The 27,023-nt window shown below is 39.0% G+C and overlaps 1 long non-coding RNA gene across 1 annotated transcript in view; it reads right to left on the bottom strand.

Moving 5' to 3' along the window:
* Nucleotides 1-27,023, bottom strand: part of LOC148127227 (uncharacterized) — a 51,302-nt gene that overhangs the window by 11,313 nt on the left and 12,966 nt on the right. The window contains exon 2 of the long non-coding RNA XR_015741471.1: nt 18,710-18,887. This is a non-coding gene — a long non-coding RNA (uncharacterized LOC148127227). The remainder of the gene's footprint in view (nt 1-18,709; nt 18,888-27,023) is intronic.

The following is a 27,023-nucleotide window of genomic DNA, read 5'->3' as shown; positions in this document are numbered from 1 at the left end:
TTGCAGAATACCTTATGCCACCAGACTCAAAATTCTAGACCTAGAAAACCTAGAATTACGCTGCCTTTGGTCCGATCTAAGTATAGTATATAAAATCATACATTGCAATGTCCTGTCAATGAATACTTCAACCATAATAACACAAGAGCAAACAATAGATTCAAACTCAAGGTTAATCGCACCAAACTTGATTGCAGGAAATACGACTTCAGCAACAGAGTGGTCAATGTCTGCAATAGTCTACCTGACTCTGTGATTTCTTCTCCAAACCCCAAAAACTTCAACCTTAAACTGTCTACTATTGACCTCACCCCTTTCCTAAGAGGTCTGTAGGGGGCATGCATAAGTGCACCAACGTGCCTACCGTCCCTGTCCTATTGTTTCTTTTATTTTTTATTTTTTTATACGTATCCATGTATTCATAACTATGTTTTTACTTATACCTATTATCTTGTAAGCAATTGACAAAATAAATAAATAAATAAAATAAAATAAAATAAATTCCAAGGTATGTCCTTGCTACTTCAGAAAAATGGATTCGTCTGTATTGGGCATTATTTTGAGGAGATATTCTCCAGATTACATTGCCAAGTGACTCTTTCAATAGCAACAATTAAAACTGGTAGAATTTCCTTCCACCAATGCTGCCAGTCCTGCCTTCCCTTGGTCTTTGGTTCATTGGATCGTGGTGAGATGGGTAGCTAAGTAAGTAAGGAAGTAAGATGAGAAGCTCAAATCCCCAACATATTCCCTATGAATATGTGACTGTGAAAATAATAAGTGACTGTAAAAAATATTCCACAGTAGAAAGCTTAAGTACTTTCTGCAGTTCCTGAGGCAAGCCGCAGTCTCCAATAGATCATACTCAATCTACAGAGAAACTTCTACCATGATGGGGATTCTTTTTAAAAACCAACTGATGAGCAATTTCCCTGCATGGTGACTTTGTTGTGAGCCATCATTGAGTAATAGCCACACTTTCTTTCTACGAGATTGCAATGGCATAACATTGGGTTTTGCAAAGCAAGTCTCCATCTCAGAGAGGGTATCATGCAACATCGTGAAATTAGCAACCTACCATTCATCATCTCCAACAGTCAATACAGTCAAGGCAGTGGGGACTGGCTCTCTGCTGATAGGGGTATGCCTCCGTAACCAAGTCCTCCTTAGGGACTCAATAGTCCAAATGAGCCAGGAGAAAACAAAGTGCACATCACATCCGGGTTTCCCTCTTCCTCCTTGCCATTTTGGTTTCCTTCCCAAGTGGAAATAGACAGTCTGGAAACCTACCCTGTTTCTCCAACAATACGGCCTCCCCCAATAGGAATGTTTTATAGGCATGAAATGAAATTAAGCCCCTCCCCCAAAATTAAGGCCTATATTAAAACATGCAAAATGGGGGGGGGGGCTTGCTGTTAGGAAGTACTTTTGTTGCACACCCGGATACGGTACTGCCTGTGTTGACCCCGATATGAAGTGCCCCACCAACGCCGAGGTCAACATCCAAGCCATCGCCGCCCGCCCGAAGATGCAAAGGGGGGGGAATTAAGTCACCCCCCAAAAGATGGCCTAGCCATTTTTTCGGGGCTCAAAAAAAAATAAGACCCAGCCTTATTATATGAGAAACACGGTAGGAACTGAGCTGCTATATGCCCAGGAGGAATTTCAAAACAGACATTCATGCTGCCTCCTAAATGTATATTAATATGATTATATTATTGGTGTATAATATTAACGTTGTAAGCCTCGTGATGAGATGGGCAGCAAAACAAACAAACAAGTAAATAAGTAAGTAAGTAAATAAACAGACAGATACAGTATGGGATAGGCAGTTCTGATCTGAAAGGATGAATGGAGTACTGAGATGCAGAGTGATTGCTATCACCACTGGGCACCATAGAGCAGGAACACATAGGCATGTTGCCAGTTGCTGTGCTACTCTTGGGGCCTTCATTTCCACAGGTGCTGGGCTATACATTCTGACTTCCTGCATTGCAATCATTGTGCTCCTAAATCCAGCAATTTTATGTTTCACTCTTCATCTTTTATGCTGCTCAGCTCTAAGCAAGTCACGCTGGTTTCGGTATTGTTTCTTGCACGTTGGCCTAGTCCTTTCTTTCTCTGGTGAAGGATGACTAGCCTACCTCCCGAGAAATTTTGGAGTGTGCTGCAATTGTTCCGTTGAGGCACCTGTGCTTTTTCTCTGGTCCTGTGCCTGCCCCTGCAGAAGCTCTCATGAATGACGGTAATCCTGTAATCTCTCATGAATGAATGTAATAATTGCATGGTTGTGGAAAACTGACATTGGGGTGCAAGTGTTCTCCTGCTGTATCTGGGAAGCTATCTAACTTTATTCTTGTGGCTCCCCTTGACTCATCCTGGGAACAGCCACTTCCTGAGCTTTGCGCTGTTGCTCATGTTGAAGGTTGGGTTGTGTGCTTGACATGAATCTTGATTAAACTCATGAATGATTCCCTGTCACAGAATGAGTCACCTGGATACCACTGCCAGCTATTAGGTGAAGCAAGAAGAAAAGATAGCTGCCCAGAGAAGTGAAGATAAAGAAGTGAGAAAAACTGGATGGATATGAAGCCAGAAGAAAAAGTAACTGGACAGGGAGTACTTGGAAAGAAAATGGACAACTCTACTGTCCTATCCTAAATGTGGATTGAACAACCGTGGCATTTCTAAATTTGAATAGTAAACAGTGAATGTGTGAGTAAGTAAACAGTGCTCCATCCTCCAAATAGGTAAGACGTGAAGAATAAAAATTCCCCTTGGATGCAAGAAGGAAGTTTTTGTGCTTTCTTGCAAAATCAGAAAAATTCAAGAGACAAAAGGAATAGCTTTGGAACAGTCAAGGCTCAGTTACCACACAAGGCTCAGTTGCAACACAGAGGTTGTCTGCAATGCCCTTAAGATCCATCTAACAATTCATCCGAAACAATTTCTGCAAGCTTCGGAATGCTCCTTAATCCCATGACCTCTTAATAAACTGATACGGTGTGGATGGGATCAAGGATATAAAGTGTTGAGAGAGAAAAGCTCATTGGGAGTGCCTACTTGAGGCCTTTAAGGTGGAATAATTCTGATGAGTTCACATCATTTTATTGAGAGGCCAGATAATGTTGACTTTCATTTGTCTATCTGGAAACACCCAGTGATTTAAGATATAATTTAAGGTTAAAAGAAAATTCTTCAACCAGTTGGTGGTTTTGGGAACCCAATTTTTCTTGTTTTGGTTAACAGCTGATTCCAAAATTTTGGGCTACAGCTTTTCCCTGGCTTTGAATTCAAAAATCTAGAAATGCCAGGACTTCCCCGTAGAGCCAATCTCATAGAATAGCTACAATATGAATAAAACTATATGAATAGAAGCATTAGTGTTCACAGAGGACTTCATGTTGCCCATCATCCAATGGATTCTTATGTTCACCATGTAAGTCAATATTATAAAAAGATAAACATTTTTTTAATTCAGAAACCATTCCTAGCAAATGCATTTATGAGTCTTGAATTTTTAAAATTCCTGAGGGTTTGTTTCTGTGTATTGCAAAAGGTTAGTTGAAACAAAACTGAGATAGCAGTAAAACTATGTTACGATTATATAAGTCTGCTTACTTAATCTCAGATGCTACCTTCAAAGTCTTTCCATAAACATGGTGGCATTAAATAGCTTTCTTGACTCAGAATTTTCAAAATAGATTGGACTTCATCTCCCAGGATTTCCATCCATCACAGGGGTGAATTCTAGAATTTGATGCTGTGAAGGCTCGAGATTGGAGGAAAGATTATTAAATTTCAACAAAGGATGGAGTTGTGTATTGCTAATATGTCCCACTATGGAATCAGTGCTGTTAATAAAGTTATGGGTCATTTCAACACATGTGAAAGAGAAGGAGTGGCAGAATCTGGGAATGGAATCAAAAGAGGAATTGGCCACAAAGTCCAATCCCTCTTGAATTCCATTAACCCTTATCTAGTGGCAAAATACTGCTTTTAGTTGAATGGATTCCTGTGCATAGGTGTGAGCAATATATCAGAATTTCATTTCATTTCATTATTTATTTTTATTTTATTTCTTTTTATTTAGTTTAGTTTGTCAAGCATGTATGAGAAAACAAGTATGAGTGTGAACGCAACATATAAACATATAAGTATAAACAGGCATAAGTTTATACATAATAAATAAGTACGAATAAATGGGAACTGTAGGACAGGGTTGGTAGGCATGATGGTGCGCTTATGCACGCCCCCTTACAGACCTCTTAGGAATGGAGTGAGGTCCATGGTAGACAGTTTAAGGTTAAAGTTTGGGGGGGTTGAGGATGTAACAATAGAGTCAGGTAGTGAGTTCCAGGCATTAACCATTCTGTTGCTGAAGTCGTATTTTCTGCAATCAAGTTTGGAGCAGTTTACTTTGAGTTTGTATCTATTGTTTGCCCGTGTGTTATTGTGGCTGAAGCTGAAGTAGTCATTGACAGGTAGGATGTTGTAGCAGACAATTTTGTGTGCTAAGCTTAGGTCAGACTGTAGATGGTATAGTTCTAAGTTGTCTAGGTCCAAAATTTCAAGCCTGGTGGCATAAGGTATTCTATTACAAGCTGAGGAATGGAGTATTCTTCTCGTGAAATACCTCTGGACTCGTTCAATTGTATTAATGTCCATTGTACAGTGTGGATTCCAGGCAGATGAGCTGTATTTGAGAATTGGTCTGGCAAAGGTTTTGTATGACCTGGTTTGCAGTTCAATGTTACTGGAGAAGAAGCTTCACAAAATTAGATTAACAACACTTAATGTGCTGACAATGCTTTTGGCAATGCTATTACAGTGAGCTCTGGGGCTTAGATCTTTTGAAATGAGTACTCCTAGGTCCTTGACAGAGTGAGGGTTGTCTACATGATATAAATTATAACAGAGTTGGAGGTCTTCTAGGCCAACCTCTTCTAGTCAAGTAGGGGACCATTCTCAACAAAGGGCTGCACAATCTCTTCTTAAAAGCACCCACAACTTCTGGAGGCAAGCAATTAAATCAGTTTAATTGGAAGTTCATGTGTGGTCCTGATCTGTTGCACCCGACAACAGGAGATTGATACTATCTTATAGCATCACCCAGCCACAACTGTAATGATACATTAACACATGTGTAGGGTGACACTACCAATATAAAAAAGGCCATCAACAATGTTGCATTGACTCCTGCCTCTGGTCCCCAAGTTGTCCATAGCCCCTCTTTCTGAATTTGCTAAATGAAATTGCCAATCTATCACAGGGATTGAAGTGGGATGGAGGACCTTTTCATATGTTGTCTGTTATGTAATATCTTGGCTGGTAGCTAGATACTGTATTTAATGTTTGCAAAAGTCAGCAATATGACTAGTGTTTTATGCACATACTGAATAGCTGTTGTACATTTACCATCATATGCGCCAGTTTGCCTCTTGTAAGATTGCAGGATAGGTACATTCATGGTTCTTCATGTCTGCTCTCTGGACATGAGGGCCGAGAGAGATGGAGCAGAATAAAATGTGAATTTGGTAATACCCTCTTTTTTTTGTCAGTAGCTCCCTCTACTCTGACCTGTTCTAAGCTGACCTTCGTTGTAGCTGAGATACAAAAACTGACCCAGGAGAGATGAAATAATTTTGATCCAAGAAGCAGGGGGGGTTGACAAACCTTGAGAAGGTGTGCAGGCCCCAGCTAAGCCTTCCTTCTCTATCTTTGAGCTCTTTCTCCTGTGGCACCACAAATATGCATCCAGGATTTGATGGCATTTCATGGCACAGATTCCAATTCATTCATTCCATGACCTCAGCCACTAAATTAGAGCTTTACAAATCTCTAATTGCAAAAGTATTGAGAAGTATTGTTATGAAAGGATTTACCTTACTACAATTGAATCTCCCTTGCTAACTACAGGAAACAAGACTTACTTCATACCAGACATATTGTACAGAAAGGCGTTGCCATGAGAAGTGGATGCTGTGTAGAAGTAACCCCCCTTTTCTTCTTTTCCAGGGTTGCATGAAAGTTATTTATAACTGACAGGGTTTCATGAATTCTGTTTGTGACTGGCGGGCTGTAATTTTGTATGAAAGCCCTGCACTACGAAGATAATATTTCAAGAATATTAAATAACAAGGAGCATGCAGCGGTGTCTGATTTAGAAAATCAGATCAGTGTCAAAGAACTTGGTACTCTCCAGAAATTCTGCATTTCATCCGGGTAGCTAGGTCTGATGGGAACTAAACCCCCAAATGTCTGGAGGACAGCAACTTGCCTCACTTTTATTGCCTCCAAAGACTTACAGTATTTCTAAAAAGAAAAGGCAGTGTACGGATAAATAGGGCCAGGAGCAAATGGGTCTATCTTCTAAGAGATATGTTTTGATTGGCCAAGCCCATTATGTCAGCCATTTTGCAATCTGCTCTCCAAATTTGAAGGGTGCTTACAGTTCAAAAGAGCTACTTCCGTACACTTTCATGTCACAAATTCCATACTGGTTTCCATCGCAAAACATAAAGAGTTTTTTTTAGTATATTCCATTCTATTTTTTTTTGTTGCTGAATTGTGTTTTGATTGGTCAGCATTCCATGGCCATTAAGCATGGAGAGAGAGAGAGAGAGTAAGAGAGAGAGAGAGAGAGAGATCCAAGTTTCTCCAAGGTTGCTAACCCCTCCTTCTACTATGTGCAATGCTGCTTTCATTAATGAGCAATAGTATTCAGGTTTGAACATCAAAAATGGAAGGAGTGATTCTCTGACCTCAGCAGGTACCACCCTCTCTATTTTTGCAGGAATAATTGTTCTAATGCAACTTTCCAATTGGGGAAGGCAAACCCAGAGCAATAAGGCGTGCAGAGCCAAAATAGCCTGTGAGAGCAAGTCATCCCTCCATCTTTGCCTATGCATCAGAAATGACTGTACAGTCCAGTAATCCAGTAAAATGGCTTCATTAAAAAAAAGTAATATAAGGAGGCAGCTGAGAATAGTGCTTCTTAGGTGCACTGTTAATAAGTCTCTTTGTATGCAAAAAAGACACAAACACTTTCATTCTGCACAGTGGTGTATTAACGCATTACGCAGACTAAGCACATGCTTAAGGCACCAGGCCCAAAGGGGGCACCACAAAAAGTTATGTTGGCTTCGTTTGTACAGTATGTACAAAGGAGGGGGCACCAAGATTTGTCAGTGCTTAAAACACCAGTGAGCCATACTCCACCACTGATTCTGCACCAGCTCCCACCCTATTGCTATTTCCATTACCCTCTGGATGTCCAAAACATCTTTTTCCCAAGTAGCATCTATTCTTTATTGCTGGTCACTTCCAAACCTTGTCCTGCAGAAAGCATTCACACAGAGAGGGGATATACTCAGCCTCTATCACCTCTGCCTCCATCTCTATTTATATTTATAACTCTATTTATATGATTTGACCAATTCATGTATACAGTATTGTTCACTCTTCTATTGAATATTATATTGAGACTAACAACACTCATAGTCTTTTATTCTCAGATTAAAAGCAAGTAAATTAATTTTCATAATTCAATTTATTGTGGCCTATAGGATGTCAGTAGTCGTCTGGTTTGGAAGCTAAACAGGGATAAGTCTGGTTACTACTTGGAAGGGAAACTACCTGGAAATTCCAGGATTTCAGCCTAGATTAGGAAGTTATACACTGGAAGAAGCATTTCTGTACTCTTGGCCAAGAAACAGAATGGATATGGCCATGAAATTAAGATTAGAGTTCAGTTAAAAGAGACATCACCTTTATATTATGGAACAAGAAGGTGTCTGTAGCGGGTGAAATACAAACCAAGTATGAGATTTGATATTAGTAGGTAAATTGATTCGTTGCGAAATACCCTTTGCAATTACACCATACGTGGGCACACAAACGAGGCTTATGTTGCATTTGCCTGCAGCCTGATATGACCTGGTCATGAACCATATAGATAATTATGTATTAAACTGTTGAGAACCATCTCTAATCTCTTCCTTCTCACTATTGTTCAGGTGGAAATGGATGACACTGAGAAATCCAAGTCAGAAATCTGACCAATAACTCTTATTGCAGTATTTTTCTTGCTGCAGAATATTCAGGATTCATAATAGAGAAGGTCTTCTCTGAGACAATAGTCAGACTTTTATATGACCTCTTGAGGAAGGTCATCACAGCATACTTTCAGGTGACAGCTGAAAACAAATCTAAATATATATAAAAATTACTTATTTCCTAGTACATTTCACATTTGGTTATTTTAAGCTGGTGGAAAAGTTGGACCTTCTCAATTCTACCCTGCAGGCTTTTTGTAAGGTCAGAGTTCTGTATTATTTTAAATACACCATTGACTGTTTGAACATTTATATATACTAATTTGGATTTTGGGAGCTGAAGATGTGGTTTATAAGCCTTTTAGATAAACACGTGCAGTTAATTTGCAAACCCTAGTTCATTTTTACTTTTCAGCATAACTTACTCAATGTTCAATTAAATGTCCCATTACTAATTGAACATTAAGCCTCTATTATTACATAATCCATTATTTATGACTTCACCCATTTATTTTTGTGGTTAAATAGCAGCAGAATTGTTCATCGGCAAATCTGTTTATCCTCTATGAACCCTATTGGTGGTGAGTACCTAACAATGACTACACATATCTGATAGCTAACCCTTGTAGTTTTACCATTTTGTTTAATCAAACTGATTCAAACTAAATGAAGCTTTTAATTGAGTTGCACTTTCAAGGTTATTTAAAAAAAGAAATGAGCCCCAATTATTTATATTTCTCACTGAAAAGAAAGAACACCTTCCTTGTCACTCCAGTCTAGTTCACCAGGCAAAACCTTTGGTTTCCAGATGCCTTCCAATGCCACCAACTTTTATTCCCCCAAATACGTAAAATGTGATAAATAGTATAATTGTAATCGAGCTCCCAAGGTTATGGATTGATACTCTATTCTTGCCAGTGTATATTTTTCCCCTTCCTGACCCACCGACCCTCCCTGTCTCCCCCATTTTAGTATCTCAAAATAATCCTGCATGAATTTGGTCATTTAAAAAGGTTTTAAGCATGGATTATAACATAGGTGAGATGGACAGGCTCCGGGGCTGGAATTTATTGTTAGTGGGTTCTACCTTTTGCAGAAGGGATTTCTAAGGGAGTCAAAAAAAGTCAATAAGGAGCCACAATTGCACACTCAAAGTCCAGTCTTTTTTTGTGTGCATCACAAGTAAAATGAAGGAGCTGGGTTTCATGATGATGGCTACCATCAAGTCACTAATTTCACATACAACTCCTTCCTAGAACTCCTCTGAAAGCCTGCTTTGAATGAATTCTCATTGATAGGCTTTTCTGGCCCTGCTACCATTTTATTGTTGTAGCTCTGTAATTTGTGACTGCACTTTGTAATCTTAATGTCTTGTACAAGGGAGGGTTTTTTTTAATGTCAGAGCTTCTTTAAAAACCCCTTATACAGTAGAACCTCTGGTCACGACCATAATTCATTCCATAACTTTGGGCGCAACCCAATTTGCTCATGACCCAAACCTAATTTTGGAAATTTGGCGCTTACAAAAAAAATGGTGCAGAAGGTGAAATTGGCTGTGGGGGAAAAAATGTCAATTTTTTGGTCAGAATCCAATTTGGTTGTGGTCAGAAGCATTTGTGACCAGAGGTCCTACTGTATTATTATATTCTTCTTTTTATGCTTCCATTACATATGCATTGACTTCCTCAGAGGGACTCGATCACAAAAATTATGCACTACTAATATAATACTGTAAATAACTCATATCAACCTTGAAATTAAGAAGTCAACAATGAAAAGTAAGCTCATTCATTTCCTCCATTTGGGGAGCATTCTCCTAAATAATTTGCTTGATTCTCCCCTCCCCCACCTCTTCACAGATGTAGATGAACCTTGAAACTATTAGATAGTTGAAAATTGGTTTTAAAAGAGCAGCCCAACAACATCTTGCTTTTTATCCAGTGACAGGCAGCCCATTATTGCTAATTAGGAGCCTGTAGCAACACAATCCTTCCCTGGGGAGTCAGAACTTTGAGGAAGGTGTGGTTGCCAGGGCTTGTGTTCAACATGCAGAGGTACAAAAGAAAATTTGAGTGAAGCTTCCAGTTTCCACCCACTCATCTGTGGAACATGTTGATGGAAAAGAACAATAATGGCCAATGAGATCTATTTGACAGCTCTTGGGAAATGCTGCCTCAGATCTAGAGAAAGTTAGTGAGGATCGACCAAAGGCACAAAGAGGGATGGAAATGTTTAGATTTTTCAGAAAGTCGGTACCCATCAAGCATTTGCCACATGTAGATAGTCCTCAGTTAATGACGGGAATTGGGATTGTAATTTTGGTTACTAAGCTATGCAGTTGTAAAGCACAACGCCATGAGAGTATGCCACTTACCAACGATAGTTTCAGTACTCACTGATTACGATTGTTAGGTGAATCACTAACATTACATTAAGCAAGGACCTCGTATGAATGCAACTTCTGAATACTTGCTATCTTCTCCATTGACATTGCTCGTGGGAAAACGGCAGGCCAGGTCACAAATCATAATCATGCAACCGCAGGATGCTGTGATGGTCAGAAATCTAGACCAGTTACCAAGCACCTGTGACCCTGGGGGCACGGCAATTGCCAAAACCTTGAGGAGAGGTTGCAAGTATCAGTGCTGTCATAATTTGGGACTGTCACAGAACAAGTGGCTGTTAACCAAGGACCATCTATATTACAGGCATTGTTGTTCCCAACTATGTGCTTGTTTGTGGGAGTTTTAAGACTCTACAAATCTAATTCTCAGCAACGTAGCCCTGAAGAAAGTCCTGTTAAGCTCAGTTGAACTTATTTCAGAGTAAACGTAGCCAAAATTCCACTGAGTCCAGGTCACTCTAGGTTTCTTCCCATTGCATAATACTACTACCTCTGATGAAGTTTTATGAGCTTGAAAATAGCACTGCTAGTATGCTGGCAAGTAAACAAGGAGAATATCACTATTTTTTAAGTTCAGATCTCTGCAAAGGGAAGGACAGTGACAACCCTGAATTAGTATCAGGTAGTTGTGATGAGCTGGAAACAGGTTTGAGGCTGTTCAAAATTTTCAAATATGCTTCTATTGCAGAGAAACTTGGACCAGAGATAGATATTATACTTAAAGGAAAGTTTGAGATGACCCTCATTGGGTGCCTCCAGTTCAGAGGTGGTATTCAGCAGGTTCTGACCAGTTCTGGAGAACCAATAGTGGAAATTTTGAGTAATTCAGAGAACCGGCAAATGCCACCTCTGACTGGAGATTTTACAGTATCCTTCCCCTGCCACACCCACCAAGCCACTCCCACAGAACTGGTAGTAAAAAAAAATTGAATCCCATCACTGCTCCAGTTCATTCATTCGAGCCCTTATTCTTTCAGTATGCCACATGACCAGGAAGGGCAACCTACAATAGAGCAGCTGGCAGAACTGCTTCTCCTACAAGGAGTGTATGGGGGATTTTTTGAACTTTTATTATTCCAGTTTGACTTCTCTCACCAAATTTATTCTATAGTTTGGAGGGTTATGGTGCAGATGGATGGACAGGTTGACAGACACCCAAACCCTTTGCATTATTTTTCCCCAGTTTTCCATTGGGTTGGAAACAATAACAAGACAACAGTTAGGTGGTGGGAGGGCAAAGAGGCTGGTAGAAAACTACCTAATCCATTTGCCTTCTAAGAGATGTGTTTTGATTGGACATGCCCATCCTGTTGGCCATTTTACAATCTGCTCTCCAAATTTGAAGACTGCTTACAATTCCAAAGAGCTACTTCCATACATTTTCATGCCCCAAATTCCACGCTGCTTTCCATCTAAATCTTTTTAAACCTGAGATTTTTTATGAATTTAGCTTTTTTAATGTTAGGTGTCTTTTTCACAAAATTGAGAAGGTATATAGATCCAAAAAATCCTGGGGAAAATTTAGGAGTGGGGGTACCAGCCAATGAAAAAAATGGATTATGAAAAATTACTTTTATATGGTTAATATATTAAAATGGTCTATATTTGGGAATCACGAAATCAACTAAAGAAAAGTAATTTGTCTCAATACCAAAACCTATTGCTTCAGGCGTTCATGACAATAATAACAAATAAAAAAGTAGAAATCAACAATAAATATGTCAGATTTAGAAAATGAAAAATGATTAGTTTCCTGAAGCAAGATGTGTATTTTAAGATTTCTTTTCTTCTTCCTTTTTTCTCACATTTTTTAAAACCTGAAAAGTAGTACTTTCTGTAACAATTTCAGGTTAAGATTTTGCCCTACCTTTTGTTGTGGCCATTTTACTATAATGCTAATGTTAACCTTTTGTGTCTCCATTTCTCGCAAACATGCAAAATTTGTAGTAGAGACGCAATATTCATTACATAGTAACTGTGGTTCAATTAGAACCAAAAATTGAAATGTTTTAAAGCAAATTTACTTTTATATTCACTTCTCAGTTTATACCCTAAGAGGGTTCAAAATTTTTTTGAACCATCCAAGTTATCCATAATGTTATTGTATCAACATGATTTTATTTCTGTAAAGGGTGCCAATAATTTTATATGTATTTCAAAATATATTTTTTTTGCCAAAAATAATTTGACTCCCTTCTTTTAATTCTTGACAGTTTTAGATCTCTTCTGCAAAGCACTTCAGATATCTGAATAGTTTGCAGAACAACAAACGTCAAAGGGCAAATGGAATATGGATTGCTGCTGTTTTTTTCAACCCAATCTCTCCATTCCATTCCATCCATTCATTTTTCACCCATCAACATGTGTAGTTCTGTAAACACTGTGGGGTGATATCTTGAAAATCCATATTTAGTGACAGAAGGAAGAGAGAACCATTGCAGCATGGAGCATTTCTGTTAAGTGTATTCCATTTTTCATTCCATTCATGATTTTCTCCACTCAGCAATCAGTAGCAGTATACTCATTGCTCCCTGAACTGTCTTGGCTTTTTGCTTTTGTTTCTTTTTCCTAAAACCTCTGCATGGTTTGCTGTTTTCCTATGCTTGCTGCTGTTTGTCTTTTCTTCCTAACTAATGTAGTTTTTGCTGCTTAATATCAGCACTGAGATAATCTAGGTTGCTTTTAGAGTAGTACACATGGTGTTTTGTTCTAAACAGTAATAAAATAACAGTGAAACACAGCTATATTTCAATTTTTTTGTTGTTGAAATAGCTATATTTCTAATAGGCATTCACATGCAGTGCCATTTTTAAAAAAATCCCAGTCAGCCCTAAATACAAGAGAAGAAAGCTAGAGAAATTCCATTTTTAAAATACTGAATCAACCTTTCCTAATTTGATCTTCTCCTGCATTGAGCTTCCAACATCCCTTAGTAGTGTGACTCATAGAGGACAGCATTTTTAGCTCAGGACTGACATGAGGGTCCTTGGTACGCTCTGAACTTGGTTGTTTTCTTGCAGGCATTTCATCACCAAACTAGGTAACTTTATCAGTGCTATTCATTCTAAGTGGGATGTTGGATACTATTATCAGCATACTGTGGTGCCTTGGCACTCATCTGCTACAAAATTCATTGAATTTGGCACTCAGTGCAAAAATCTTAATGCAAAAATCTTGTCCCGATACTCATCTTTTTCCAGGCCCTTGACGCACAAAGTAGAACTTGCTGGCGTTGGCTGTCTCATGACTCTCTACTCCTTCTGGCTGAAACAAATGGTTACATGGTAAGTCACATAGTTTGCTCAGTATTTGTTTTTTTTAAAGTACACATTGCACCTTCCGGAATGAATCCTGGATGAGTACTGAGGTACCACTGTATCTAGAAGTTGCCAGGTCGTAAATGGCTGTTAGTGAACTATGGATTACAAAGAGTTTGACCCTAATTACCCACTGTAAATTTTACCCAATTTACAGTCTTTTTAGGGATCGTTTAGGTGCCAAGTATTCACCAACCCCTTTTTACACAGCATATAATCTTGATACTTCCCTAGGATCAAAAAAAATTGACAAAAGGAAAATTAAAGCTTGTAGTCAACTCTCCTGCAGAGCCATGCACACTTCACGTTACAAGGAATGTGTCTTCTTTACTTTTTCAGGCTTACCTTTGAATTATATTTTGTAAGCAATTGCAGGTATCAGGGTGATTGTTGTAATACATGGGTGGTGCCTTGGCATAGTGTCCTCCTCCACCCACCAAACCTTACGATAATCACCTAGCAATTCACCCTTCATTGTTTCATGTTGTGCAAGCCTTATTCAAGTTGCCTTTGACTGTGCTGAGTGTTGAAGGTGCCATGTAACAGGACATGCCATAAGATACCCAGTAATAACTATTTCTTGGCTATATCACGGTTTTAAGACTGCATGAGCTAAAATAAGGTACTTTCAACCAAAGCAATGCAAAGCCGCCCAAAAAATCATCACACAGCTACTCCATCCCTCCTTTACTAAAATATCTTCTCTAGGCAAAAGTTTGGGAAATGGTAATTCACTCCAATTTTGCAGGTGTCATCTGATATCAATATTCCATAAATTCAGTAAATTGTAAGATATGTAGATAGGAAATCATATTTCACACACAATATGCCAGAGGATTTTACCAAGCAATGTTTCAAGATTTCATTTGAATCAAATATTCAAAGAGGTTTAAAGGAAGCAATACAAAACCGTGGTATTAACATTAGCAATGTTCAGAGATTTTCAGTGTATCCCTAAGCAACTGCAATGTTATGACAACATGGACCATCCTTACTAGCAATTAATAGGTGACTAATTGTGAAAAAGTTAAAAAAGAGAGTTATACTAATACTAGTATTCCATTGGGATCCCATTGATTCTTAAAATTAAAAAAGGTATCTTAATATTTATTGTATAATTTATTTCATTATTTAATTTGAAAGGTTATAATTATTACATATGGTTAATTAAACCATTATAAGTATAATTATATTCAACACGTGGTTAGCCAGTAAACATTCCTGCTGAACTGAGGGTGGCAATCTCCCTCCTTCTCTCTGTTAGAAGTCCGTTTGTGAAACATTCCTTGTCACTCATATTGACATGAAGATATTTTATAGCAATATTTTAATTCTTTTTAGTTTTCCTTATTGGGCATATTGTTCTTTGTCACTTTTAGATATTATCTTATCATTGCTGTTTTTGTTATTTTGCTGAATCTTTATACTATAAAAAGGGAATTTAAGCCACTTAGCCACAGGATTGGAGTGGCAGAAAAGCCCCACCTAAAAAAAAAATGGTTCTGCAAGATTTAATCAGGGTCAGTCATCAGGACCAGAGGTTTAGTCATCTGAGCTTTCAGACTCATGCTGGAGCCCATCTTCTGGAAACTTCTCTCTAACAGAAAGTGTACCACATGCTGGTAGAATGTGTGTAGAATCCTACGTTGTGTTAACCAGAGGGATACAATTAAGATCAAGTGAAGTACTGATACCACTCTATAAAGCCTTAGATACCACTCTATAAAGCTGTAGCAACCAAGATGATTAGGGGACTGGAGGCTAAAGCATATGATGAACGGTTGCAGGAACTGGGCATGGCTAGTCTAGTGAAGCGAAGGGCCAGGGGGAGACATCATAGCATCTTCCAATATTTGAGGGGCTGCCACAGAAAGGAGAGGGTCAAGCTATTTTCCAAAGCGCCTGAACGCCAGACAAGGAATAATGGATGGAAACTGAACAAGGAGAGATTCAACCTGGAAATAAGGAGAAACTTTCTGACAGTGAGACCAATCAACCAATGGAACAGGCTTGCCTTCAGAAGCTGTGGAAGCTTCATCACTGGAAGCCTTCAAGAAGAGATTGGACTGCATTCTGTCAGAAACAGTGTAGGGTCTCCTGCTTGGGCGGGAGGTTGGACTAGATGACCTAAGGTTCCAACTCTGTTAATCTGTATCTGTATCTAGAATGTGTAGTGTGTGTGCCACATTCTGCTAGAGGGAAGGCTCTCTAGCAGGGGTGGGCTGCTACGGATTCGTCCAGTTCGGGAGAACCCATAGCTAATGTTATGGCTGATTTGGGGAACTGCCAAATCCTACCCCTGGCTGGCCCTGCCATCCCCCCCTGCCCCTCCCACCCCCATCCCCTCCCATGTCTCCACGCAGCCTGTTTTGGATGCAAGGTAAGTGCAGAACCCATGTGGAGGCTCATGTTCCAGAAGGCCAGAAACTCAGGAGGGCCTCCAGAGCTCAGGGGAAGCTGTTTTTGCCCTCCCAGAGGCTCAAGGAAAGCCTCCGGAGCCCCGGGAAGGTGAAAACGCCCCCCGCTGCCGCCATGGTGCAGGAGACTGACTAGGCCACGCCCACCATGTCCACACTCACCCAGCAATCAGGCAGAGAACCCATTGTTGAAATTTTTGAAGCCCACCACTGCTCTCTAGGCTCCCTGAGGATGGGTTCCAGCACAAGTCTGAAAGCTTGATCACCAAGCCAGATTGGATCCTGCAACATTATCCTGGGACACGTGCATTTGCCTTCCTTCATGATAAATGCTTCTTTTTAATTTTCTGTCTTTAGGTTATATTGTGAGTCTCTGTTGTATGAAAGTCTGGAACTATCTTGTACCCCAGTTTAAAATATTTGTCCAGCTAACCCAGTATGACCTTTTCCATTCTTCTTTGATCTTCCCAGCCCCTCTTTCATATCTCCTATGAGGCCATTGGTTCCCCATCAATCAATCAATAGCATCAAAATATTTATCCACCCAACCATGTGGACAATACGGTTGGTTGGCCATGTGGAAAATCTACAAAGTAGTAATAAGAGAAGGGACACCTTATCATTATGTTGACAGGACATTACATCAACACAGTGAGGGCTGGGTTCTGCTACTGCACCCTACTATGGAGAGGCTCTCAAAGTGGATGCAAACAATTTGATCCATCAAATGTTAAGCAAAGTAGTCCAGACTTGCCCAGTCAGGAGAATAGTGTGCTAAAGAACAGCTGGATATTCTCTATATTTGTACTCTTGCTGTCCAAGGAGAAGTAGGTTTTATGACATGCCAATTTATTTCCTTGCACTTCCTTTATTCTTTTAGCAATGGTTTTACTTTTGGACATTGGCAAGTGTACCTTCTTATTTTTATGCAATAGAAAACTTCTTCTGTTTGGTTTTGCACAACAAGTATTCTTCAAGGCAGAAGATGCCAGTATTTTTTTTCTGGTTGGCCAACAACTATAAGCCTCTTTCTCAGCAATATTAGCATCCATATAGAATGTAGAATGTATACTTAAGGGCTTCTCAATTTGTCAAGATCAGCCGAGGGAACACATGACAGACCTGATATTGCTGATCTCATCACTGACTATTGGAGACTTTGGAGGCCTACATTGAACTGCAGGGCTACATGTCCCTCTTCTTATCTTGATAAACTATTTCCTCCATAATGGGACAACTTGTCACAGCCAACTTGCCACAGCCAACTCAACACAGCCAACTCGCTGCAGGTCAATTCAACAATTCAATTTAATTATTTAAAATAATTAAAACATTATTTTAATTTTTGTCATTCACATTTCATTTTGTCCCTCCTTTTGCATCCTTTCTTTAATTATTCTATTCCACCATTTCTTCAATATTAATGTAACTCTTATTTGTGGCGAGTTGTCCCATGGGGAGTTGGCCATGGTGATTTGTCCTGAGACGAACGGGTGGCAGCGTGTTGGCCACGCCAAGTTGGCTGTGGAGAGTTATCCTAGACCCTATTTCCTCTGGCTATGCTGCTGTTGAAACAGAATGACACAATGAGGTATTTCTGGTGGGGAAAAGGAGAAAAATACTGATAAATTATTGGTGGAAATTTTGTACATTTTCAGATTTATATATGAGCAAGCCTGCAATTGATACAGCCTGAAGTGAGAAAGGGAGAGCAGTTATTCTATTCTATACTATTCTAATCATGTAGAAGAGCCAATCACAACCAAGAAAATTATGATATGCAGTTCACCCAGGCTGATGCTTGTGTTACTGGGTATGACCACACTTTTTTTCTGTTTGCTTTATTAATGCACTATAAAACCAACATTGAAAAAGATGCAGACCTACTACCACCAGGTGGAACATTTCTTTCTTTCTTTCTTTCTTTCTTTCTTTCTTTCTTTCTTTCTTTCTTTCTTTCTTTCTTTCTTTCTTTCTTTCTTTCTTTCTTTCTTTCTTTTTTCTTTCTTTCTTCCTTCCTTCCTTCCTTCCTTCCTTCCTTCCTTTCTTCCTTTCTTTCTTTCTTTCTTTCTTTCTTTCTTTCTTTCTTTCTTTCTTTCTTTCTTTCTTTCTTTCTCTTTCTTTCCTCTCTCCATGAGGAGGGCACAATGGCTGCCAAGCACTGAATCAAGCAATTTGTTATTTTTTTTCCCCATTCTTTTAATTATACATCACTTAAACTGTCATGCACCAAGCCGCAAAGTCTTACTGCTTTGTGGCAGTTGAACTTCTCATCCCCACCACCTCTTTCTGCCAATCCCACAGCCAAAAGTGACTCATTCCATCAGGATTAGCTCTTCTTTCTCTGTCCTTCTATTTTGGAGTTGCCCAGACTAGTTTTTGCTTTAAAAGAAATAGTGACACTCCCCATATAATGGAACACTATTGCAAATGCCTGGAAGAATAGCTTCACCTCCCAAGATATTTACTTGAAGCTGGCAAGACCATGCTTCTCCACTTCCATGCTGCACTTACCGGTTTGTGACAATGACAGCAGTGATTTCTATGGCTTATGTGTCTTCTTTACAGGGGTTTATTCTGCCATTATTTCTGAAGAATGGATTTCAACAGGCTACTACTATCATACTTGAGGTGGACTGCAGAGACGGACTTCCAAGAACTAACACCTTGTGTTGTCACATCAGCATGGAACCTGTGTAATTTTAATGTGACAAAAGAGAGAGATTATAAAATGCATTACTATGGAGTTTTGCTTATAAATGCATTACTATGTTTAACTTTGGTTGAATTGTAACATTACATCAAATCACATTTTGCTCTGATCCTACTTGCTACTTTTTGCACTGTGCAGTGCACCCCTAACCTACCCTTTAAAGCCCAGATAATGTTGGGCCCAGTAATATCTTTGCATATCCATCATGATTTACAAAGCACATTAACAGAATTCATATTATTCACTCAAACAATACCAAATAATCCACAATATGCATTTATGGTATATGGCTCTGTAACAGAGGTGGTATTCAGCAAGTTCTGACCAGTTCTGGAGAACCGGTAGTGGAAATTTTGAGTAGTTCGGAGAACCGGCAAATCCCACCTCTGAATGGCCCTGCCCCCATCTATTCTCTGCCACCTGAGTCCCAGCTGATCAGCTAGGTCTTCTTTTATTGCCCTGCATAGAAGAATGGAGCTGGAAAGCAGGTTAGTGGGGTGGGGAGGGAATGGGGTTTTGTAGTAACCTTCCCCCAGGAATGTGGAGGGAATGGGGATTTTGCAGTAACCTTCCCCTGGAGTGAAGTGGGAATGGAGATTTTACAGTATCCTTCCCCTGCCATGCCCACCAAGCCACACCCACCAAGCCATGCCACACCCATCAAGCCACACTAACAGAACCAGTAGTAAAAAAGTTTGAATCCCACCACTGCTCTGTAAATTGGCCTGGGAACCCAATGGGGGAATGTGACTCTGGAGGTGGTTGCTAGATAGACCACACCACACACACACACACACACACACACACACACACACACAGAGTCTCTCTGTTCTCCACACGATCACTCTTTTCACTAGTCATATTGTTATATTTTCCTCGTGTTTTTTTTCTCTTGTTTGTTTTATTGTTCTATTATTTTACTTTTACTTTGTTTAAACTTCCTTTTTATTTCTTCTTTATGGTTGTGAGTTGCCTAGAGTAGCCCATTGCGAGATAGGCGGCAAATAAATTTCATAATAATAATGATTATGCATGAATGATTTTCTGTAGAGAGAACCAACATGCCTAGGGATACAACATCAGGACAAGTGTGAGTTCAGTCGTAGGCGATTTCAAGGTAGACCCTGTAGCCTCCTAGGGTTATTGTGGCCATTTAATATCTTAAGCATTGTAATGGTTACATAAGAGCTACACTTCTGAAAGTAGTATGTTTTAAAAGATGATCATTTCAAGCAGCTTTTAATTCGCTAACACTCTTTCTGTGATTGTACTTACTTCCCTTTACAGTTGCTTGGAAAAATAATCAGAGTTATAATTAGGGAGATGCTGTAAATTTACTTATACTCATCATGGTTTTTAATTTGTTATTTTGGACAAAAACAGCTAAATAAATTGGACCGGAAGTGTGGGAAACACCTCTAACACAAAAGCTTTGTGAATCAGTAGAGCTTCTTCAGGATGTTATTACATAATTTTTTTTAAATTTGCATTTCTATTTGGAATGAAAAAAAATGTAAAGCTACATGCAACTATGCTTCCTATTGTACATCCAAGAACTGAGCAGGTCTTATTAAATGTGTGTATAAGGCAACAACTATATTTCTATGCTTACATAGAGTATTCTATGTGTATTAATTTTTTACTCTTCCTGATAAGGCATTCCAATTATATTCAGGCTGTAATACGTGATCACTGCTTTTAAATTCTAATAAAAGACACACTTCTAATTGTGATTTTAAAAGAATGCTTCAACTGTCCCGCTTTCACCTGGTTCCAAAAAATAGCAAATGTTGGTGTCACTATAACCTCTAAAGCAGGGGTCCCCAACTGTGACTCACTGAGAAGCTGGCGACTGCACAAAGCTTTATTTGCGCATGTAAGGATTAGGTTATGTGCACGAAACCATCCCCTTCTTCCCTGCTACTGGTCCATAGAGCCAAAAAGGTTGGGGACCGCTGCTCTAAAGAAAAGATGTATCAAATTGGAGTGCCACTACTGAGAAGGTCCTTAGTCTACAAAACTATGCCTTATTATAATTGTAGTTGGTTGCAACATGCAGTTCTATGTAACATGATTTGCATATCATCATAGGGTTTATATAACACAGTAAGCCAAAACCAAGTCAACTCTTGTTATTGCCTAGTACAAAGCATGAAACTCACCTGGTGATGATAGAGCTCAGAAACAAGGCTCTTGTCCCAGTCTATTTTTTTAAAAAATGTTTAACTGATTGTTTAAAATTGTTTTAAAGCAAAACTCCAGCCTCATATTTATTGCCAAGAAGGCCCTGGAATTCCACATAATCCCCACACTTTTTTTATAAGAAAATAACAAGGAAAAACAGGGATAGCCCAAAGTTTTATTTCAACAGGTGTCCTAACCAGAAAATTGATTTTACAGTATTTTTTAATTTCATTTGTATATTACAATACATAATTCTCATTCATTATAGTTGTATTATGTTGGCTTCAGGTTTTGTAACACTTTGCTTATTCCCGTTTTCCTGCTAAAATTGGATTGGGTTGCAAATTTTGTTATATGCTGTCCTTGCCCTCTTTTATAGCTATAATAAAATATCTATCTGCCTCTCTCTTCATCTCTCTCTCTCTTATCTACCATTTATGTTTATTTACCTACTTAGCTGCCTATCTCCTACTTAAATATTATGTGTCATCTGTCTGTCTCTCCATCTATTTATTTATCTCTCTATCTCTATCTATCCATCGGTCTATCTTCTATTATCAAGATCTATCAGTCTATCTCCCTATCTATCATATCTATCTTAAATTACAACTTACATTTTACTATGTGTATACATAATCATCCTGTTGCTGAGGAAAAATAAATGGGATTCTTTTTTTCCTGTTTCCTGATCATTTGGCATAATACTAAGCTGCCATAATCAACATTCCATGGGGCTCATATGACTCTGCCTGCCCCTTATCCAAATATGCAGTAATCCCTAACATTATTCTAAATGGGAGAAAGACATGCATATGTACAAAGATCATGTCACACATTTAAAATAATCTCTACCTTCCCCAAAAGTAAGTTTTGTCAGGTGAAATGATAGGAAAGAGATTTTTGGGGGGGTCATGGCAAATTTGCACTGAAAGAGACCATCCTTGATATCATTACAATAAAAGAAACCAGCTCTCAATAGCCGCTATTTTTAGAACTATTTTGCTTGCATTCTTCAGTCATTTACATATACTGTACATACTGTATTTAATTTGCTGTAGCAGGATACGAAGCAACATGATTAAAACCATGACTGCTTATACAAATAAGGATTAAAATGGATTAAAATTAAAATCTTGAAAAGAACAAACGTGAAGCGATTCTAGTCTGGTATAATTAGAATGATAGGCTTCCATCTGTGGCAACCCAGATTTAAATTCTTTAAGCTATGAGACTCAGTGTCCAGGCTCTCATAAACGCAAAGCCACAGTCTGATTTGTTTCTTTTTTCATTTATGTTCTGTACAATTTGTAAATTGTGATGTGTGCTTTACAGTAATGTGTCAACCCAATAAATATTAAAAAAACATAGTTCAATCAAACCAGGTTTAGTACAATGTACATGAAAACAATGGTAATTTCTCTTTCCAGTCCAGAATATTGCATCCAGTTCTAGGCAACCCATTTTTGAGAAAACAAAAATCAGAAATGTGCAAAAGATGATGAAAAAGAAGTGAGGAAAATCTACGTTTAGCCTTGAGAAAATTTTAACTGAAAGGAGACCTAATAGCATTTTTCCAGCATCTTGAAGGAAACCTTTGAAAGAAGGCTGAAGCTTGTTCTCTATCATCTAAATTTGCAAATTACAGAATTACAATTTTATTTTACAGGAAGTCAGATTTGGTCCAATGTTTTTTTTAAAAAACACAATCTTTCTAGCAGTAAGGACAATTTGGTAATGGCATCAGTTTTCAACTAGATGGTCAACTCCCCATTCCTGAATGTGTACAAGCAGAGACTAGATAATCATCTGTTGCAGGTGCTTTAATTTGGATTTCTCCCCTGGTTCCTTTGCATAACTGGGATGAAAAGTGTTAATTAGTGGCTTAATCAGTCATCCCACTATGCAGTCTAATGCACACCCAAAACTCATTAAATGGGATTTACTTGCTAATAGGTACACTGTCCCCCTAAAGAGGATACATGTGCAAACTTTATTACAGTTTAGGCACATGTATTTTTTTTTAAGTATTCCCTTTTTGCATGTGATACTTCCTGGTGGATTTATTCCTTTATTTATTGCCATCGGGGTATATGGGTTATATATTTTAACACTTGTATTACTTTCTCAATGTAACCCTTTTGTAAATTACAGCAAATATTTACCATGGATCAATGGGTGGAATGTAAATATTTTAAACATTATTTAACAGCTTTTATATGCCTATATTAAACCAATCAATAAAAAGTGGGTTTAGATTACAATCTAACTTGGAAATTGTATTTCAGTGATTGTTTTGGATGAAAAGTTTAGGGTATTTTGCGCCCCTTTAAAAATATGCAGGAACAACTTTCACTTGCAAAGAAAAAGCCACTGTTCTTTATTTTTTTTAAAAAAAGAAAAATACTTCCCAGCAGTCCACCAGGTGAGTGGCTAAATTTGGCTGCAGGTGTTGCTTTCTTATGCTTGGAACCAAAGGGTGGCAGGGGGAATTGCAAAGTGGGCAGTGGAGCATAGCCAGTGACTTTCGGTTTCAGAGTGGGAATATGGAGTCTTTTGTCTCTATCCAAAGTAAGTTAAGCTCAGATTAGAACAGTCATTTGCATCCCTGTTTCTGATGTGCTCTCAAAGGCACAACTACCACTTCTGTTCTCATTTTTCCTATTTCTTCTATCAGCCAAGGAAGGTTTTTCAACCCTCACCCCACCCCCTGGCAAGTTATCCAGGACTAGGGGTGGTAGTAGAAGACAGTGATTCACCTCACTGGCCATATATGGGCATTTTTAGATTGGTACTTCAGTGAAGGGAGGGGCTAATGGGCAAAACTTCACTCTCCTCAAAATAGTGTACAGGTGGTCCTCAACGTATGACCACAATTGAGCCTGAAATTTCTGTTGCACATTGAGTTTTCCACATTTTACAACCTTTCTTGCCACCATTGCTAAGTGAATCACTGCAGTAGTTGAGTTAGTAACATGGTTTCTAAGTGAATCTGTCAAAAGGGCACCAGTGGTGACCACATGACCCTGTCATAAGTATGGGACAGTTGCCCAGTATCTGAATTTTGATCATGTGGCCACGGGGAAGGTGCAACATTTGTAAATGTGAAAAACTTTCCTACGTCACTTTTTTCATTGCTGTTGTGAATTCCAACAGTCCCTAAATTATATATGAAATATATATGGATATATGAAATATATAGAAGCTAGTTTCTGGTTTCTAACTTTTGTTAACATATCTGGAGGACAATGAGGCTCTGGAGCACCAATGTGATGACTCTTATGAAATAGCTTCTAGGTCTCATGGGATAATATAAATTGACCAGAAGAATGCCAAGGATGAGACACAGGGTTGCTATCATTAATCATGACTCAAAATGATGAGGCTGTCCTGCTATTTGTCCTTATTTAAAGACTTCCATTCTCTTCTAGGAGAGAAGATCAAGTGCTGTACTTGTCAACGCCATTGCCACAATGGCAACAGCACTCCCTGCTATTAAGGTGGTAGGGTTTCCACTAAGAAAAACCCAAGAGGAAGAGAACAAAATATACCCCTGTGTTGCAAACGGCCCAGAAACACAAAGCATCAACTTGTGAGAATTGGGAACATTAAATTCTCCTTCTCTAACTGGCATTTTATAGTGATTATTAATATTCATTATTGCTGAAAAGATTTGCATAGTCACCCATCTTATGTAATAAGACCACGGACAGCTCACAACCACTCTTGGAGTCTAAGAGTTGAGTTGAGCTCAAAGAGGGCAGGGCTTTCACTTCATCCTACCGTAGAGCACTTGTTCATGTGTGTTCTGCCTATATGCAGCTTTTCTAATATGCAGCAGAGTTGGGATATGCCATATGTGGCGTAACAATGGGACTTGATGTCCTCCAGGGGAGACAGAAGGGAAGAACGATCCTTTGAGAAAAGTCATCCTTTATCTTCACTCAACAGAGTCCTATGATGTCATTCCAAACTGGGTCTTCTTGGGTACACTATTACGCATTATGATGTATCCTGTTGCATAATATGGTACATGATTAAACTAAACAGTGGCTCTGAGTTACAGTGGCTTATGAGCTACACTGATGAGTTTGAGGGCACTCCCACTTCATCCCCCAAACCTAGAAAATATTTGAAGCCAGCAGCCTCCCTTTATGCTCACTGCAGCAATATCAAATATCACACTGCCCTTTCCAGATGACCCACTGGAGAACCCAAATTACAGCATCTGGCCAGGGCTGTCACCATGCCATCTTTATTTTTATTTTTTAAGAAGTCACCCCCCCATACTATGGGTGGAAGGAGCTGATGCATCACTTCGGTGCCAATGCTTAATGCAAACCATCTGCCAAAAGCTCTCAAGATGTTGGTGGAGCATGGGGAGAAGCCAGGAAGAGGAAGTTTAGGAGTTCCCACCAAGGGCAGATATCACCAAGGACTTCCAGCATCTCAAAAGGAAAACCGGAAAATGTGCTGAAATGCAGCTTGGCCAGAAATAAATCAGCTCAGCTATCTGATGATGCCAACACAGTCTGGAATCCTTGCATTGGAGGGCTTCTGGTTTTAACTGTGTAAAATTTGTACATTGCAGATCAATGTTCAAATGTACAATATACAAAGCTTGGGGTGTCTTTTTAGCAAGTCCACTTGGCTAATTTGTCTTGGGTAAAATCAGCCTTATGAAAATGATGTTTATACTTACTTGCTTTAGCTAAAAAATTGCAGTGCATTTTTTAAATATTAAATCTGTCTATCATTGTTTTTAAAATATGTCTTTTTTTAAAATGGCATATAAATGCCTTCAATTACACGAATGAATCTCTCCATAAACAATCAGAAACACCTGAATTAACTTCCTTCCTGATTTCGACTCTGTTGTTTTAGGTATTTCTTCGTAATCGAAGAAAACCAAACAAAAACGGAGTGCTTTACCAGCAATAGTGAAAACCCAGGCAGTCATCAGTCAAGAAACGGGGCAAAACAGGATATTAAAAAGGAAAACCCTGACTTCTGCTGGGTACAATTAAGTCCAGTGCCACCTACTGACGAAATGCTATCATAACATGCTCAAAATACCACCAGAAGCTCCTCAGATACTCCTATTTCAACCAGGCTTGCAATGGGGAACTTCCGGGCTGCCTTGAACAAATGAAAGCAGTGGTACGGTATTAGCAAGAGCTCTGGATTGTCTTATAACTGGAAATTCTGACACAATTACATATTTGTGACAATTGGACTGGCAACATTGACCTAAATTACGTTTCCCAGTTCTTATTTGTCATGAAATTAGACAAACATAACCAGGCTTATGGGTTCAGAATAATTCTAGTCCCTTCTGATACCTCACGGGCTCAATTAAATTCCACACTTAGCTTTCTTTCATCAGCAGCGTTATAATTCAGCACATTGTTACATCCGTTGGTCTGAGGAAGGTGAGGCACAGTTGAAAGATTCCTACTTATTAGCCCCTGCACTTCCCACCCACCCGATTTGTTGACAGAAAGACAAAAGTTCATCATACTTCCTGTCTGTCCCTGGACTTTAAACAAGTAATTCTGAGGTCATATTATCTGGATGCCATTCCCTATGACTTTATGTTACTTAATTTTTCCTACTTTACTTTTTTGTTTTACTTATTTCATTTAAACACCACCGGACTCCAAAACAATTTTGGGAAGATTATAATGTAACAATATTATAATATAATATATGTGGTACAATGGCTCAGCAGTGAAGACGCTGGGCTTGTTAGTTGGAAAGCTGATGGACGGCCTAGGTTTGAGACCCGAGCGTTGAGTGCCTGTCTTTGCCAAACTCCTGCCCATCTTAGCAGCTCTAAAACATGCAAATGCAAGTAGATAAATAGGTACCATGTTGATGGGGAGGAAACAGCACTCCCTAACCCTAACCCTAACCCATGGCCTTGAAACAAAA

The sequence above is a fragment of the Pseudonaja textilis genome, chromosome 2 (assembly GCF_049901715.1).
Source record: "Pseudonaja textilis isolate UNSWEBS1 chromosome 2, rPseTex1.2, whole genome shotgun sequence".
NCBI classification, from domain to species: Eukaryota; Metazoa; Chordata; class Lepidosauria; order Squamata; family Elapidae; genus Pseudonaja; species Pseudonaja textilis.
The sequence above is the reverse complement of the archived record's forward strand: the minus strand, read 5'-3'. Positions and strand labels throughout refer to the sequence as shown.